General features: G+C 46.1%; 1 protein-coding gene across 1 annotated transcript in view; it reads right to left on the reverse strand.

The window, feature by feature from the left end:
- JPH2 (junctophilin 2) overlaps nucleotides 1-16,266 on the reverse strand; it is a 74,117-nt gene that overhangs the window by 47,414 nt on the left and 10,437 nt on the right. The window lies entirely within an intron of this gene.

Below are 16,266 nucleotides of genomic sequence, written 5' to 3' on the forward strand. Positions count from 1 at the left end.
GTAAAGTTAACTGAGCTTGTATAGAAATGGAATCACACAAGAGAAATGAAAAGTGCCAGAACTAGAGTGGGTAAGACAGTGAGTTTGTGCAGTAGTGTGAAAATTGCATTTGTGTGAGTGTGCAAGGTAGGGGAGCATGTGGAAGCATGAGTGTGCAAGGCAGTGTGTGCACAGAGGGTGACCGAGATCACCAGCGGGTCGTCATGAGATGTATGTAAGGTTATGAGAGCATTTGCGGTCTTCAGTGTGCAAGGACAGGTAAAGTTGAGTGAAGGTGCAAGACTGTTAGAGGATCAAAAAGTGCAAACTGGTGAGCAGGCAAGGTTCTGTATGTGAGGTTAAATGTTTGTGCATGGTTATCCTGGTGTTCAAGGTGAAGTGAAGGTCCAAGGTCATGAATGGCTAAGGTGGTGTTTTCATGGTGGTATGAATGTTGGAGGGCATGGGCAAGTGTGTATTTGTGCAAGGCCATGTGTAGAGAAGACCTCATTCTGTTTGGCACGGTCTTTTGACTGTATAGGCTCATGTGTGTGATGCAGTGTGTACACATGGCGTGAGTGCCTAGCGCAGGTGACATTACGGGTATGTGTGAGGTCTGAGTACGCAAGGCCATCTGAGTGTTAAAGTGCAACGTAATCTGAGATTGAGACACCCGATGCCGAGTGAGGGTGTGAAGCTGGGCGCATTCACGAAACTGAGACCGTGTGACACTACATGTGTGCAGGGCGTGGCGTGTACAGGGAGCTAGTAGCCAGACGGCCTTGAGTGTCCGTGGGTGTGAACACATGAGCTCCTGGGAACTAGAATCTGTGCGTGTGACTGTGACATGCATAGAGGGGCAGAAGAGAGTAGTGGTTAGAAGCGCAGACTCCTGAGCCAGGCTGCTGGGTCTGAATCCTGCCTTGGCCCTTGCTAGCTGTGTAACCTTGGGCAAATGACTTAACCTCTCTGTGTCTCAGCTGTCTCACCCGTTAGAACAGATTAACAGTTGCCTCTTACCTCATAGGGTTGTTGGAGGTTTAAATGAGTTAATATTGCTGATGAACTATGAAGGAAAAGATATGCCTGTGATTTTGTGATTCTGCAAAGTTGTGCTAGTGTGTGTGGTCACCTAGCTGCATGAACAAGCTGATACAAAGCTACAAAATAGCTTCATATGAATTACACTCCCAACCTAACAGGCTGTGCTCCCTGGGCTCCATCCAAGACCGCCCCCCCCTCCCCTGTCCTCCCTGGAGGATTGCATCATCTGGTGCTTTTATAACTGCCACCTATCTCCTGCTGGTTATCCTGACTATATCCCCGACCTCTTCCCCTCTGCAGTTTCCACCTTGAAGACAGGTGCCCCCAGATGTGACACACATCTCCAACTCGTCACTTCCCCTCGCAGCTCCCCAACACCTGTTCTGCCTTCTTGATCTTCCTGCCCGCAGCAGCACCCCTGAAAACCATTTCTCTGCCTCCATCTTTGTGCCTGGAATAGACAGAACAGTGCCTGACACATCATGTTTGCTGAAGTGTGGGGGCAATTCAGAGCCTTTGTTTTAAACACAAGCTGATATGCAGCCCTGGTTAACCAAACAACCAAATGGCTTCCCAACAAATACCCAGGATGGCTGCTAAGGGACCCCTAAGGTCAATCCAACAGGCATGCTCCCATTCAGACCTTCGCACTGGTTGTTCCCTCTGCTTGGAACTCTTTTCCCTCTCAATGTCCTTGAAGTGTTTGCTCGGTGAGGCTTACCTGACCACCCTATTTAAAATTACAATCTGCCTGGGACTTCCCTGGTGGTCCAGTGGTTAAGAATCCACCTTGCAATGCAGGGGACACAGGTTCGAGTCCTGGTCAGGGAACTAAAATCCCACATGCTGCAGAGCAACAAAGCCTGTGACCACAACTAGAGAATCCTTGCGCCAAAACAAAAGCTCCAGTGCGACACAACAGAAGTCCGCATGCTGCAATCAAGACCCGATGCAACTAACTATTAAATAAATGTTTGTAAAAATAAGTAAAATGCTACCCCCCACCCAGGTTTCTTTCACCTTCCTTCCTTGCTTTTTGTTCCTTGATAGCATATCTAATATTACATATATTTTGCTTTCTCTTTTGTTTTTTGACTATCTTCCCTGGGTTTTCTTGGTGGATCAGTGGTAAAGAATCCACCTGCTGACATGGAAGATGCGAGTTTGATTCCTGGATCAGGAATATTCCCTGGAGAAGGAAATGGCAACCCACTCCAGTATTCTTCGCCTAAAAAATCCCATGGACAGGAGTCTGGCAGGCTACATGGGGTTGCAGAGAGTTGGACATGACTGAGCGCGCACACACACACACAGATACACAGCACGTCTCCCTTGCAGAATGTAAGTTCCATAAATGCAGGATTTCCATTCTTTTTTGTTCACTGTTGTATCCTTAGGACCTAAAATGATAACATCATTCAATAAATATTGTTGAATAACAATATTCGATACATATTTGTTGAAGGAATGAGTGAGTGAATAGCACGCATTTTATAACTATTTTCTCTTCTTTCTGCTCTAGCCAGCTGAAAATGGATCTGCAAAAATGACCAGAGAGATGTTTATAATGGCTCCTATAAGACTCACCCAACATGACACAGTTAATAAATGCAGAGTGTCACAACTCACATCCATATCTGACTGTGCTCCTTCCAAAAGTCGCAGAAGAAAAAAGAAAAAAAATGAGACAGAGAAGTGGACAAGAGACAGGACATTTTGGACAGACAATGAGACAAGAACAGGACAGAGAAGATGGAAAGAAAAAAAGCTAATCTCTGGATTGAATAAGTTTGTGAAATCAAATCAACCAATCTACCTTTAGCTTAAATTTGGCATGAGATGGGCTGACGTGGCCCCTTTAAGCCCAAGAAAAACTGAGACTGCAATAGGAGAGTGGCTCTTGGCCTCCAGTTGGGGAGGAAACGGCCAGGCTATATTAGGAAACTTACAAGCAAGTAACAAGAAGCGCAGACACCCAGGGGAGGTTGGGAGTGACGGGGCCCTGGGAAGGGGAAGAGCCAAGTGCTGGGGTCATTCCCTGCCTGACTCTCTCTAAGACAGGACAGTTCTCTCTGGGGACAAGAAGAATGCATCCAAAGAGGGAGAGGGGAACCCACCCACAGCCATCTGGCTGAGAAGGGCCCTCTGTGTAAGGAAGTGCTTCCTCATACCCTTTGGGATGGCCCCTCACTTGAACTTGTAGACATTACAGGGCTTGCCTGCAGGGTAAGGACCAAAATTCTCAGCAGCCTGCAAGGCCTGATGTGGGCTGCCCCTGCCCACCTCTCCGGATTCATCCTGAATGGCTCTCCAAGAATACTTGCTTTCCTACCTCAGGGCCTTGGCACATGCCTCCCCTCTTTTTCTTGGTGTGCTTTTCTCCTCTTTCCTCCCCTAGTCAACTTCTAGTGACATTTCAAGCTTCAGCTTAAATCTGACTTTACCTAGGATGATTTCTTGAGCCCTACCCTACCCCCCACCAGATACTGCCACATGATGTCAGTACTTCTGGGCATTGTGTGCAGTCACAGCCAAACAATGATTATGACCGTTTATTCACCTGAAGCCTTTGCTACCAGACTGTGGCTTCCAAGAAGGATGGGATCCTATCTAGCTTATTTGCCATGATCTCAGCATCTACACCAGAGAAGGCAATGTTCACTTAATCTTGCATGAAATGTTCCCTTGGTACCTCTAATTTTCTTGAAGAGATCTCTAGTCTTTCCCATTCTGTCGTTTTCCTCTATTTCTTAGTCCATTGGTTTAGAGAACAAATGTTAATAAAAAACAATATTTCAATAATGGGTCCAGTACTCTTGCCTGGAAAATCCCATGGACAGAGGAGCCTGGTAGGCAGTCCATGCGGTCGCAAAGAGTCGGACACAATTTCACTTTCACTTTTCACTTTCATACATTGGAGAAGGAAATGGCAACCCACTCCAGTGTTCTTGCCTGGAGCATCCCAGGGACGGGGGAGCCTGGTGGGCTGCCGTCTATGGCGTCACACAGAATCGGACATGACTGAAGTGACTTAGCAGCAGCAGCGGCATCTACACAGTACCCAGGCATAAGGAAGCCCTGAGTGAACAGCTGGGGAACCTGGGAGCATCTCCTGAGTGAACCTCACTGTTCTTTCACGGTCAGGAACTGTATCATGTCTTTTTCCTCACAACTCAGCGCATAGTAAGTGCTCAGTTGGGCCTGGCAGTGGCTGCCAAGAATATTCACGACTAACTCTGGGAGTTACTAGGATATTTGTAAAATACTGATGATGGCTGTAACCACAGTAAATGCCATCCTAATATACAGACCAGACTCCTCAGTTTAATAAAACTGACATAGTGCCTTTTCCTTGCAATTCTCATTCAGGTTTAGTATGGAATAATCTGGGCTGGGCTTCCCTGGTGGCCCAGTGGTAAAGACTCTGCCTACCAGTGCAGGAGACACGGGTTCGATCCCTGATCAAGGAAGATCCCACAGACCACGGGGCAACAAAGCCCATGTGCATGCACCACAACTATTGAGCCTGTTCTCTAGAGCCTGCTCACCACAACTACTGAAGCCCACGTGACCCAGAGCCTGCTCCGCAACGAGAGAAACCACTGCAACGAGAAGCGTGAGACCTGCAACTAGAGAGTAGCCCCCACTCTCTAAAACTGGAGAAAAGCCTGTACAGCAACGAAGACCCAGCCCAGCCAAAACTAAATAGATGCATAAAATTATATCAAAAAGAATAACTTGAGTTTTAATCATAACTCTTGACACTGGGTAGTTCTAAAACATGCATAAGTTATTGAAGCCAGTTAAGTCTCAGTTATGTCTATAACTATGACACAGAGGTAATGATACCTCCTTCCTGTGGCTTTTCACTCATTCCTGTGAATCAAGTGTTTGCAATGAACTGGTCTAGGTGCTGGGGATGCAGTGCAAATAAGTAGATGTGGTCCCTGCCCTCAAGGGGCTTGGAGTCTAGTGCCAGCAATAGATTGGATTTATTTAATCATCATAGGAATAAACGTTAGGCAGCCCCAGCAGTGTGATCCAGAGAGACAACCGTCCAGTTCTTGGTTGGCAGCGGGATGGGGAGGGTTGGTTGACCAAAGATTAAGTGAACTCTATGTGAGGCAGCTAGCACACAGCAAGTGCTCAATAAAGGCTAGCTTTTTGGCAGGTCAAAGTCTTTGCTCAGAAAAGCTGGCCCAGAAAGGATTAACTGGGAAGATGAAGAGGAGCCAGGGAGGAGAGAATGAGACCAGCTCTGGTTTTCTGCCTAGGTCTGCGTGATTGTAAGAAGGCGGGCTTATGTCCTGGGATGCCCAGCTTTTGCTTGTTTGGGGACACTCCTGAGTCAAGGAGGCCTCAGAGCTTCTGTCCTTGGGAGGAAGAACATTTCGGGGATCTGTTCATCAGTGAGACTTGTCCCCTACACACAGAATGGAGGAGTTTCTGGAAGCCACATCTGTCGTATAAGATCCACCCCCCTTGGACCAGAGTTTATGGCTTAATTGACCTGGATACTAGAAAGCATATCAGATGATTGTAATATGCATTCTGTCAACGTTCTCCACTGACCTCCAATCAGCCAGCATGCTCTGTCCCTCTGTTGTAAAGCCTGCTAACTGAGACCCTTAGCACCTTGATGTACCCATTTGGCAGCCTGTGCTCTAGCAGATCCATGCCCCCGTTCCCACATGTGGAGTTGTCTGTCTATTTAACTGTTCCTAAATCTATTCACTTCTACTGTATGCATTACTTATTTGTTTGTCTTAATTATCTTTGGCTACACGGTCTTTGCTGTTGTGTGCAGGCTTTCTCGAGCTGTGGTGAGCAAGGCTAGTCTTTAGCTGTAGTGGGTAAGCCTCTCACTGAGGTGGTTTCTCTTATTGCAGAACATAGGCTCTGGGTGTGCAGGCTTCAAGTTGCAGTCCACGGGCTTAGTTGCCCCAAGGCATGTGGAATCTTCCCAGTGCAGGGATCAAAACCACATCCCCCTGCATTGCAAAGTAGCTTCTTAACCACTGGATCAATAGGGAAGCCCTGGACCCATTATTGAAATATTGTTTTTTATTAACATTTGTTCTCTAAACCAGTGGACTAAGAAATAGAGGAAAACGACAGAATGGGAAAGACTAGAGATCTCTTCAAGAAAATTAGAGATACCAAGGGAACATTTCATGCAAAGATGGGCTCGATAAAGGACAGAAATGGTATGGACCTAACAGAAGCAGAAGATATTAAGAAGAGGTGGCAAGAATACAAAGAAGAACTGTACAAAAAAGAGCTTCACGACCAAGATAATCACGATGGTGTGATCACACATCTAGAGCCAGACATCCTGGAATGTGAAATCAAGTGGGCCTTAGAAAGCATCACTATGAGCAAAGCTAGTGGAGGTGATGAAATTCCAGTTGAGCTATTTCAAATCCTGAAAGATGATGCTGTGAAAGTGCTGCACTCAATATGCCAGCAAATTTGGAAAACTCAGCAGTGGCCACAGGACTGGAAAAGGTCAGTTTTCATTCCAATCCCAAAGAAAAGCAATGCCAAAGAATGCTCAAACTACTGCACAATTGCACTCATCTCACACGCTAGTAAAGTAATGCTCAAAATTTTCCAAACCAGGCTTCAGCAATACGTGAACCGTGAACTTCCAGATGTTCAAGCTGGTTTTAGAAAAGACAGAGGAACCAGAGATCAAATTGCCAACATCTGCTGGATCATGGAAAAAGCAAGAGAGTTCCAGAAAAACATCTATTTCTGCTTTATTGACTATGCCAAAGCCTTTGACTGTGTGGATCACAATAAACTGTGGAAAATTCTGAAAGAGATGGGAATACCAGACCACCTGACCTGCCTCTTGAGAAACCTATGTGCAGGTCAGGAAGCAACAGTTAGAACTAGACATGGAACAACAGACTGGTTCCAAATAGGAAAAGGAGTATGTCAAGGCTGTATATTGTCACCGTGCTTATTTAACTTATATGCAGAGTACACCATGAGAAATGCTGGGCTGGAAGAAGCACAAGCTGGAATCAAGATTGCTGGGAGAAATAGCAATCACCTCAGATATGCAGACGACACCACCCTTATGACAGAAAGTGAAGAGGAACTAAAAAGCTTCTTGATGAAAGTGAAAGAGGAGAGTGAAAAAGTTGGCTTAAAGCTCAACATTCAGAAAACGAAGATCATGGCATCTGGTCCCATCACTTCATAGCAGATAGATGGGGAAATAGTGGAAACAGGGTCAGACTTTACCTTTTTGGGCTCCAAAATCACTGCAGATGGTGATTGCAGCCATGAAATTAAAAGACACTTACTCCTTGGAAGGAAAGTTATGACCAACCTAGATAGCATATTGAAAAGCAGAGACATTACTTTGCCGACTAAGGTCCGTCTAGTCAAGGCTATGGTTTTTCCAGTGGTCATGTATGGATGTGAGAGTTGGACTGTGAGGAAAGCTGAACACCGAAGAATTGATGGTTTTGAACTGTGGTGTTGGAGAAGACTGTTGAGAGTCCCTTGGACTGCAAGGAGATCCAACCAGTCCATTCTAAAGGAGATCAGTCCTGAGTGTTCATTGGAAGGAATGATGCTGAAGCTGAAACTCTACTTTGGCCACCTCATGTAAAGAGTTGACTCATTGGAAAAGACTCTGATGCTGGGAGGGATTGGGGGCAGGAGGAGAAGGGGACGACAGAGGATGAGATGGCTGGATGGCATCACCAACTCGATGGATGTGAGTTTGAGTGAACTCCAGGAATTGGTGATGGACAGGGAAGCCTGGTGTGCTGCGATTCATGGGGTCGCAAACAGCTGGACACGACTGAGCAACTGAACTGACTGACTGACTGATTAGTGTACAGAAGAAGAGAGTCTAACTTCTCCAAAAACAAGCTGAATGTTTTTGGGTGTTCATAAGAGAGGAGAAGGCGATGGCACCCCACTCCAGTACTCTTGCCTGGAAAATCCCATGGACAGAGGAGCCTAGTAGGCTGCAGTCCATGGGGTCGCTAAGAGTCAGGCATGACTGAGAGACTTTACTTTCACTTTTCACTTTAATGCATTGGAGGAGGAAATGGCAACCCACTCCAGTGTTCTTGCCTGGAGAATCCCAGGGACGGGGGAGCCTGGTGGACTGCCGTCTATGGGGTTGCATAGAGACAGACACGACTGAAACGACTTAGCAGCAGCTGCAGCAGCAAGGGAGAGAGTTCCTTAAGAATTGCTCTCAAATTTGGCATGAATGGGCTAACTATAAAAGACTTGGAAAAAAATATAAATTTTTAATTTATAAATTAAATTTAATTTTTTGCTCCATTTTAAAGAAACCAACAGAAACCAGAAATTGTAAATGATACATTACAGGAATGGAAGGCAGAAAATGAGAAACTCCACTGAATATCTACACTCTGTACATAAATGTGACAGGGCTTCCCTGGTAGCTCAGCTGGTACAGAATCTGCCTGCAGTGCGGGAGACCCTGATTCAATTCCTGGGTCAGGAAGATCCCTGGAGAAGGGATAGGCTACCTACTCCAGTATTCTTGGGCTTCCCTCATGGCTCACATGGTGAAGAATCTGCCTGCAATGCAGGAGACCTGGGTTGGATCCCTGGGTTGGCAAGATCCCCTGGAGGGGGAATCACAGTCCATGGGGTCACAGAATCAACACAGCACATACCTAAATGTGATAAAAATTAAATATCACAAGAGACTTCCCCTGGCGGTACAATTGTTAAGATTTTGAGCTCCCAATGCAGTGTATACAGGTTCGATCCCTGGTTGGAAAACTAAAATCCGATGGTCACATGGTTCAGTGAGAAAATAAATAAAAAATGAATATCTTAAGGTTTATAAATCATTTAAAAATCTTTCTCTGCTCTCACTAACATTCAATTAACCAAGTTGCATTTGGCATTGATGACAGCAGATTAGAGGGCTTCTACTTCGGTTTTAAACATCAGTGTGAATACATCTGCTGTGACAAAGAGATGGGTCCATCTCAGGAAAGAAGATACCAGATGGGTAATTGAAACTAAGACAAGGAGAATAAAAGTCTGTGTATGCCAGTACCCTGATGTGTGACTTTCCCATAGGATGTGAATGCAAGGTTTGGATGAGTTTATTTAGGGCAACACTGCACTTTTGTTTTTCTTTCTCAAGTAAAGGATGCTTCTGACCTGAGTCACTGGGGATTCTGTCTTCTACCTGGTCCATTGGAATTTTCCCAACGTGGTAGGTGCAGGTCATTCTGTTCAGACCACAAGAGGCCAAACTAAAGATGTGTTGCCTAGAAGATTCTCCCAGCTATACAACCAAATGATCTACTGAGGCAGGCTCTCAAAAAATGTGTTTCTCAAAACTGGTGTTAATAGTTTGTCATGAAAAAATTCTGACGTCAAGACAACTTGAGGAGGTTAAATGAAATGAGTTTTTCTGACTGTGAGACTATGCCAGAAGAATTATTTTATATATTGTTTTATATATTTTATATAAACTATATATATTATAAAATAGTATAAAATAGCAGTGCTTGGGTCTCTGGGTCTTAATTGGGACATGTGGGATCTAGTGCCCTGCTGCTGCTGCTAAGTCGCTTCAGTCATGTCTGACTCTGTGCGACCCCACAGATGGCAGCCCACCAGGCTCCCCCATCCCTGGGGTCCTCCAGGCAAGAACACTGGAGTGGGTTGCCATTTCCTTCGCCAATGCATGAAAGTGAAACGTGAAAGTGAAGTTGCTCAGTTGTGTCCGACTCTTCACGACCCCATGGACTGCAGTCTACCAGGCTCCTCTGTGCATGAGATTTTCCAAGCAAGAGTACTGGAGTGGGGTGCCATTGCCTCCTCCTCTAGCACCCTGACCAGGAATCAAACTGGGCCACTGCATTGGGAACGCAGAGTCTTAGCAACTGGACCACCAGGGAAGTCCCCAGAATTATTCTTCAAGAATTTTTCTTAATTCTTCACTATTCCTCCCATGTGACTCTGAGAAAGATTCTCAATTCAGGGGTAAATCCTGATTTACACTTTAAGTGCTCCTGGGGACCATGAGTCTCCAAGTGGTATTGCTATTTGTTCAGAAGGCCATCCTGAAGAATATCTATCAGGATTAGTAATGGGTTCCATGGAACCCATTTTGGGAAATGACATTACAATTGCTGACCCAACATTTTGCGTGACAGAGCCTCAATTTTTGCCCAAGTGTCCAGTACTCCTCCCATGTGACTCTGAGAAAGGTTCTTAATCCAGGGGCAAATCCTGATTGCTCTAAGTCAAGCATTAAAGTCTATCTAGCTTGCCAGTGATTGGATTAGACATGTGATGAAATCTGACCTTAAGACTCGAGGGTAAGTTGGCTAGCGGGTTGGAGCAAGGGAGACAAGAGAGGTTTCATAGCCCTAATAAAGAGATACATGTGGAGAAACATACCCTCTTTTTCTGCTGGATGTTGTTGAATGTGGACATGACTCCTGGAGCAGTGGCAGCCATATTGGCACCATGAGGGTAACTAGCTGAGAGCAAAACTCACACTATGTGGATGGCAGAGCAAAAAGATAGCAGGAGTCTGGGTTCTTGCTGATGCTGTTGCACCTCCAAATTAACTGATCCTGAGACTCCCCTGCCTCTGGATTGTTGTTATGTGCAATTAGAAATATCCTTATTAAAAAAGATCTGTGCTGTTCAATAATGGTAGCTACTAGCTGCATGTGGTTATTGAGTACTGGATTGAAAATATTCAGTACAGAAAAGAATGTAAAATATCCCACTAATAAATAATATTGATTACATGTAGAAATGATAGTTTTTTTGGATAATGAGTTAAATAGAAGATGTGACATTGTAAAGCAATTTTCCACCAATTTTTTAAAAAGATGCGATTAAAATTGATTTCACATTTTAAAATGTGGCTACTAGAAAATTTTAAATTACATTTGGAACCCACATTATATTTCTGTTGGGAAGTGTTAGGTTGAGGTCATTTGGAAGTTAGGGCTTTCTGTTACTTACAGACAGAAAAAATATCCTAAGAGATACAGGTATAATCATTCTAACTTTACAGCCAGGAAAATTGAAATGAAAAATGTAAATGACTTGCTCATGATCATACCAGTGTGGCAATTGTTGGAGATCACAGCTGAGCATCCAGACCAGTGCCTTCTCAGCACCTCTAAGAACCTGAGAACACCCTTTACAAGTTAAAGTTTCAGAAGTCTTCACCCAAATCTCAGCCCTAAAGAAGTGCAACCATTCAGAAACCCACAGGGATGTAAAGCAATTTCCCTCAATAAAAGATAAATTAACTTTTTAAAAGTATATAAAGGAAATAAAAGTGTGATTTAAAAAAGAGAGAGAGAGAAACCCTCAGGGAGTCTAGGAGACACAGAGTCCACTTTGAGACAGAGACGAGATATGTGGATCAGACCGTGAATTCTGCCTTCAAATACAGACTAGACACTGAGAAAACCATTCCCTCTGGCCAATGACACCTGCCTATTTCTAGGAAACTGTCTGAGATCCAAATGTCAGTGTCCCTAACGGACTGAGGAGAGATGGAGAGGAAGGAATCAGGACAGGCTCCTCTCCGGGGGTCCCCACTGTCCATGGAAGTCCTCAGCTGACAGTCCAGTGTCTGCATGACCTGGTCCCAGCTCACTTTCTCAGTTTTGTCTTCCAAAATCCACTAAAGCCCACTTTCAAAGCCACCTGCTTCAGAAAACTACCCAGGCCACCTCCTTCCTCCAAACACTCATCACTTCATACCACTAAGAGCTGCTATCTTGTCAATATCTTGTCTGTTTCGTCCAACAGCCTTCCCTGATCCTTTTCCCCAGGTCCTCTATTTAGGAGTTAGCTCAAGATCCTTGGGCAGGACCGTGGAAGCCTCATCAACAGATCCAGACCGGGGGCAGACATGACGGAAGCGACCTGGCACACACCCCCCAAGTTCTTAAGGCTCAAAGGAAGACAACTCTTGCAGCTTCCCAGATGGCGCAAGTGGTAAAGAACCCGCCTGCCAATGCAGGAGACATAAGAGATGCGGGTTCAATCCCTGGGTCGTGAATATCCCCTGGAGTAGGAAATGGCAACCCACTCCAGTATTTTTGCCTGGGAAATTCCATGGACAGAGGAGCCTAGGGGTCTACAGTCCCTAGGGTTGCAAAGAGTCGGACACAACTAAAGCAACTTGGCATGCGTGTACATGACAGGTAGGGGAGTGAGGACCAGGGAGTCCAATGGTCATAGCTTTTGTCCAAGCACCCCCAAATCAGACCAGGTAAACCAGGTATGCACATTATGGTAAACACACGTGCCCACACCATGGACACCCACATAGATGCTCTTGAGTAGAGGGGACCCATCCCAGCTTAGTTCTAACCCACCTTGGTAATGACCACGGACCCTGTGTCCCAGCGAGAGCAAGTCAAGCAACCCTGAGGCATCTCTAGGGGCAGCAAAAAATAATGGAAATTGCTTGGGCTTCAGAATCAAACCTGACTCTGAATCTTTCTTTAATACCCCAAAACACCCTTCTCTTCATCTCCACCCCATCCACCTAGTCTGGCTGCACCAGTTCTCCCGGAGAGACAATAGCATCTTCCCTAGTCTCTGCCTCCCCGGATACCCACTTCAATCCACCCTTCGCTGCCACCAGAGTCCTCTCCCTTCTAAGATGCAGACCTGATCACATAAAACCTGGTTTGTGACAGCTTCCCAGTGCCTTGAGGAAGGATTGTCCCCTAGGAAACAGATTCTGAGGCTGAGACTGCATGTGGGTGATTTTGGCTGGAGGGGGACTCTCAGGACAAACACCCGTAAGGAAGGAAGCAGGTTTCCATAAGTGGAAGAAGCTGAACAGATCCCATGGGGTCACTGGAGCTGGTATGACCCTTCAGAGTAGTCTGAAATTGAAACAAGGAGGCTTTGTACTCTGGCATCAACTCATTAACTATGGGTCACCCCCAGAGGGAGGCCTTTTGACAGAAGGCAGTGTCCAGCTATGAGCCATCAGCAACCCACACTCCTGGCAAATAGGGGAATAAGAGCCCTGGTCCTGAGGGATGTCTGATGGTGTCCCACAGCCTCCCCTGTAAGAATGACATTCAAACTTCTCATTGTGACCCTGGAAACAAACCCTCATGGCCTGGGTCCTGCCAACCCTTGTCTCATATATGCCATTCTTCCTCTGAGTCTCTGTGCTCCCACTTTTCTTGAACACAAATGCTCTGCTCCCACCTCCAAACTTTACACTCAATATTCCTTTTCTTATAAAAACAGCATTCCTTTTTGGCTGAGCTGGGTCTTTGCTGTTGTGTGGGCTTTCTCTAGTTGCGGCAGGGGCCGCCATTCTCCAGTTGCGGTGTGCAGCCTTCTCCTTGCAGTGGCTGCTCTGGGCACGTGGGCTTTAATAGCTGTAGCATGCAGGCTCTAGAGCGTGGGCCCTGGTAGTTTTGGCTCTTGGGCTTAGCTGCCCCAGGGCACGTGGAATCTTCCCAGACCAGGAGTCAAACCCGTGTCCCCTGCATTGACAGGTGGATTCTTAACCGCTGGACCACCAGGGAAGTCCTCGATATTCCTTTTGCCTGGCACAGCAGTGTGGTCCTCCGGCCACCCATCCTTCAGATCTTAGCCTCAAGGCTGATATCACTTCCTCCAGGAAGCCTTCTCTGATTACCCAACCAGATTAGGTTCACCCATCATCAGCTCATAAACCTTTCTTCTTACCCTTCAAATTATAAATACCATGTTGTAATTAAATAACTGTCTGATGCTGGTCTCTGCTGTTAGAATGCATGCTCTGAGGGCAGGGACCAAGACTGCCTTGCTCATCACAGCATCTCCAACCCTCAGTGTGATGAGGCATAGAAGGCATTCAGCAGATACTGTCAGTTGAGTGCATGAGTACTTGGCCTTGGACAAGTAAAGTGTGAGTTATCTAGGGGAGACCTCAGACTCTCAACAAACATTGGCTCCCTTCACTTTTTAGGAAAAGATTGCAGGGTGACCAGTCTTCCCCATTTGCCTGAGATTGAGGAGTTTCCCAAGAAACTTTATTACTTTCAGTACTAAAGCCAGGACAGGACAGTTCCCAGGCAGATCAGAAGGGTTGGTCACCTAAATCTGGGTGAGAAGGAGACAAGGGCATTTCATATTAATTAGTACAGTGTTCATGGCATGCTGGTAAAACAGCTCCTTGGAAAAACAACTCTGATTCACGTGTGTGCACGCATGCTAAGTCACTTTGGTCATGTCCAACTCTTTGCAACCCTATGGACTGTAGCCCACCAGGCTCCATCTTCCCAACCCAGGGATCGAACCTGCATCTTTTACGTCTCCTGCACTGCCAGGCAGTTTCTTTACCGCTAGCTCCACCTGGGAAGCCCTACCCTCATTTCCAGTGTTGACTAATTTCTATCATCTAAATATTCCTCCCCATGGCCAATCAAGCTACCAACAGTTGAACAACCAGTTTGCAACATTCCTGAAAAGTTAACAATGGCTGTCACGCATCAGTAGGAGCTAGTGGCAGCCCTGTAGCCACTACTAACTGTCGTATTCCTGCTATCTGCACATGCACAGTGTGGGCATACATGACCTCAATGCAGGGGTAAGTGGCATTATTTCAGCTCCAAGAAGGGCACAGCTTGAGTGGACCTTGAAGAGCATCTAGTCCAAGGTAACAAGTCACCTATCATGTGGGCTACCTCTTTCCCATCCATCCTGTGTCCACAGCAGACGCTGCTAATCGATCATGACGCTGACTCCTAACACGGCCATGCAGCTCCCTTCACCGCGTCTCCAAGCAGCCACAGTCAAGTAGCTGATGCTGCACATAAGAGACATTGACTTACCTCTAGGAGTAAGTGTGGTTCAGCCCCTCATTATACAGGAGAGGAAACTCAGGCACAGGGAGGTAGAGGGACCTGCCCAAGGTCACACAGCCAGGCAGTGGCTCAGCTGGGACTAAAGAACAGATCACCTGCCTGGCTTGCCCTTTCACTCCTGCCTTGCCTTGAAGAGCAGCCTACCCCAGAGTGGGGTGGAACAAAGGGAAACTATCTAGGATCTGAGCCTAGATTTGGGGGGGCTCTGCTTAGAGCTCCCAAAGTCTTTTTGTACCTGAAGGCTTCTTAGCGTGTCGGCACATAAGTGTTGCTCATCTGTTTAAGGGAAGGCACTTCTGAAAAAAAACACAAAGTTGCACAGGCTCACTGCATAAAATTCAAACAATCGAGGAGTGTTTGAACTAAAAAATCGTGTACTGGTTTCCCGAGTGGTCCAGTGGCTAAGACTCTGCACTCGCAATGTAGAGGGTCCAGGTTCGGTCCCTGGTCAGGGAACTAGATCTCAAATGCTGCAACTAAGACCTGGCACCGCCAAATAGATAAATATATATTCTTTAATTATTAAAAAAAAAAAATCTCTGTACTGTCTCCCTAGGAGTAATCACTGTTAACAATTTTGGTCCTTCCAGGATTTCTTCTGCTTATTTACAAGCCTGTGCATAGCACAAGTGGACTAAGAGATTAGCTGTTCCCCACGCTACCACTCTCCCTCTCAATGAGAACACAGCCGCCCATACAGTAGGCACTCAATAAATATTCATCCAGTTGCTCTTGTTTGATTAAAATGCTTTAGATTCCTTTCTGTATGAGTATAGGTGAATCTGTCTCTTTTTTCCTCCCCTCTCTCTTAAAAAAAAATGTTTTTATTGAAGTATAGTTTCACTTCTATTTTTTTCAGAGGGTTACACCACTTGGCATGTGCGATTATGTTCCCTGGACCAGGGATCAAACCTACACCCCCTGCAGTGGAAGCATGGAGTCTTAACCCCTGGACCTCTGTCTTTTTAACGGGTTCAGTCCTTCCTGGCGTGGTCTCATGGATTCACTGAACAGTCCCTTTGGGTGACTGTATAGACGATATTCTGTTTCTGCTGTAACCATCCCAAGGCCTTGCTCTCTGGCTCGCCTGCAAGGTGGCACCAATGTCTCTTCCCATGGCCCCCAAATGCTCCCTCCCATCAAAGCTCCATGGTCTTTCACTTTCCAGGATTACCACCAGGGCACCCAAAGTGGAGGGGCTAACAGCATGGGCGACCAGCTCCTGGGATCAGGGTTGGTTTGCAGTGGGTATATAACAAGCCCCGGTAGCCTGCAGGGTTCCACCCACACACACAGAGGCTGCTCTCCTAGCTTGCATTGGAGGCAGGGGATTAATCGAGTGACATTGCCTGGATGCTGA

The sequence above is a fragment of the Ovis canadensis genome, chromosome 13 (genome assembly GCF_042477335.2).
Source record: "Ovis canadensis isolate MfBH-ARS-UI-01 breed Bighorn chromosome 13, ARS-UI_OviCan_v2, whole genome shotgun sequence".
In the NCBI taxonomy this organism is placed as follows: Eukaryota; Metazoa; Chordata; class Mammalia; order Artiodactyla; family Bovidae; genus Ovis; species Ovis canadensis.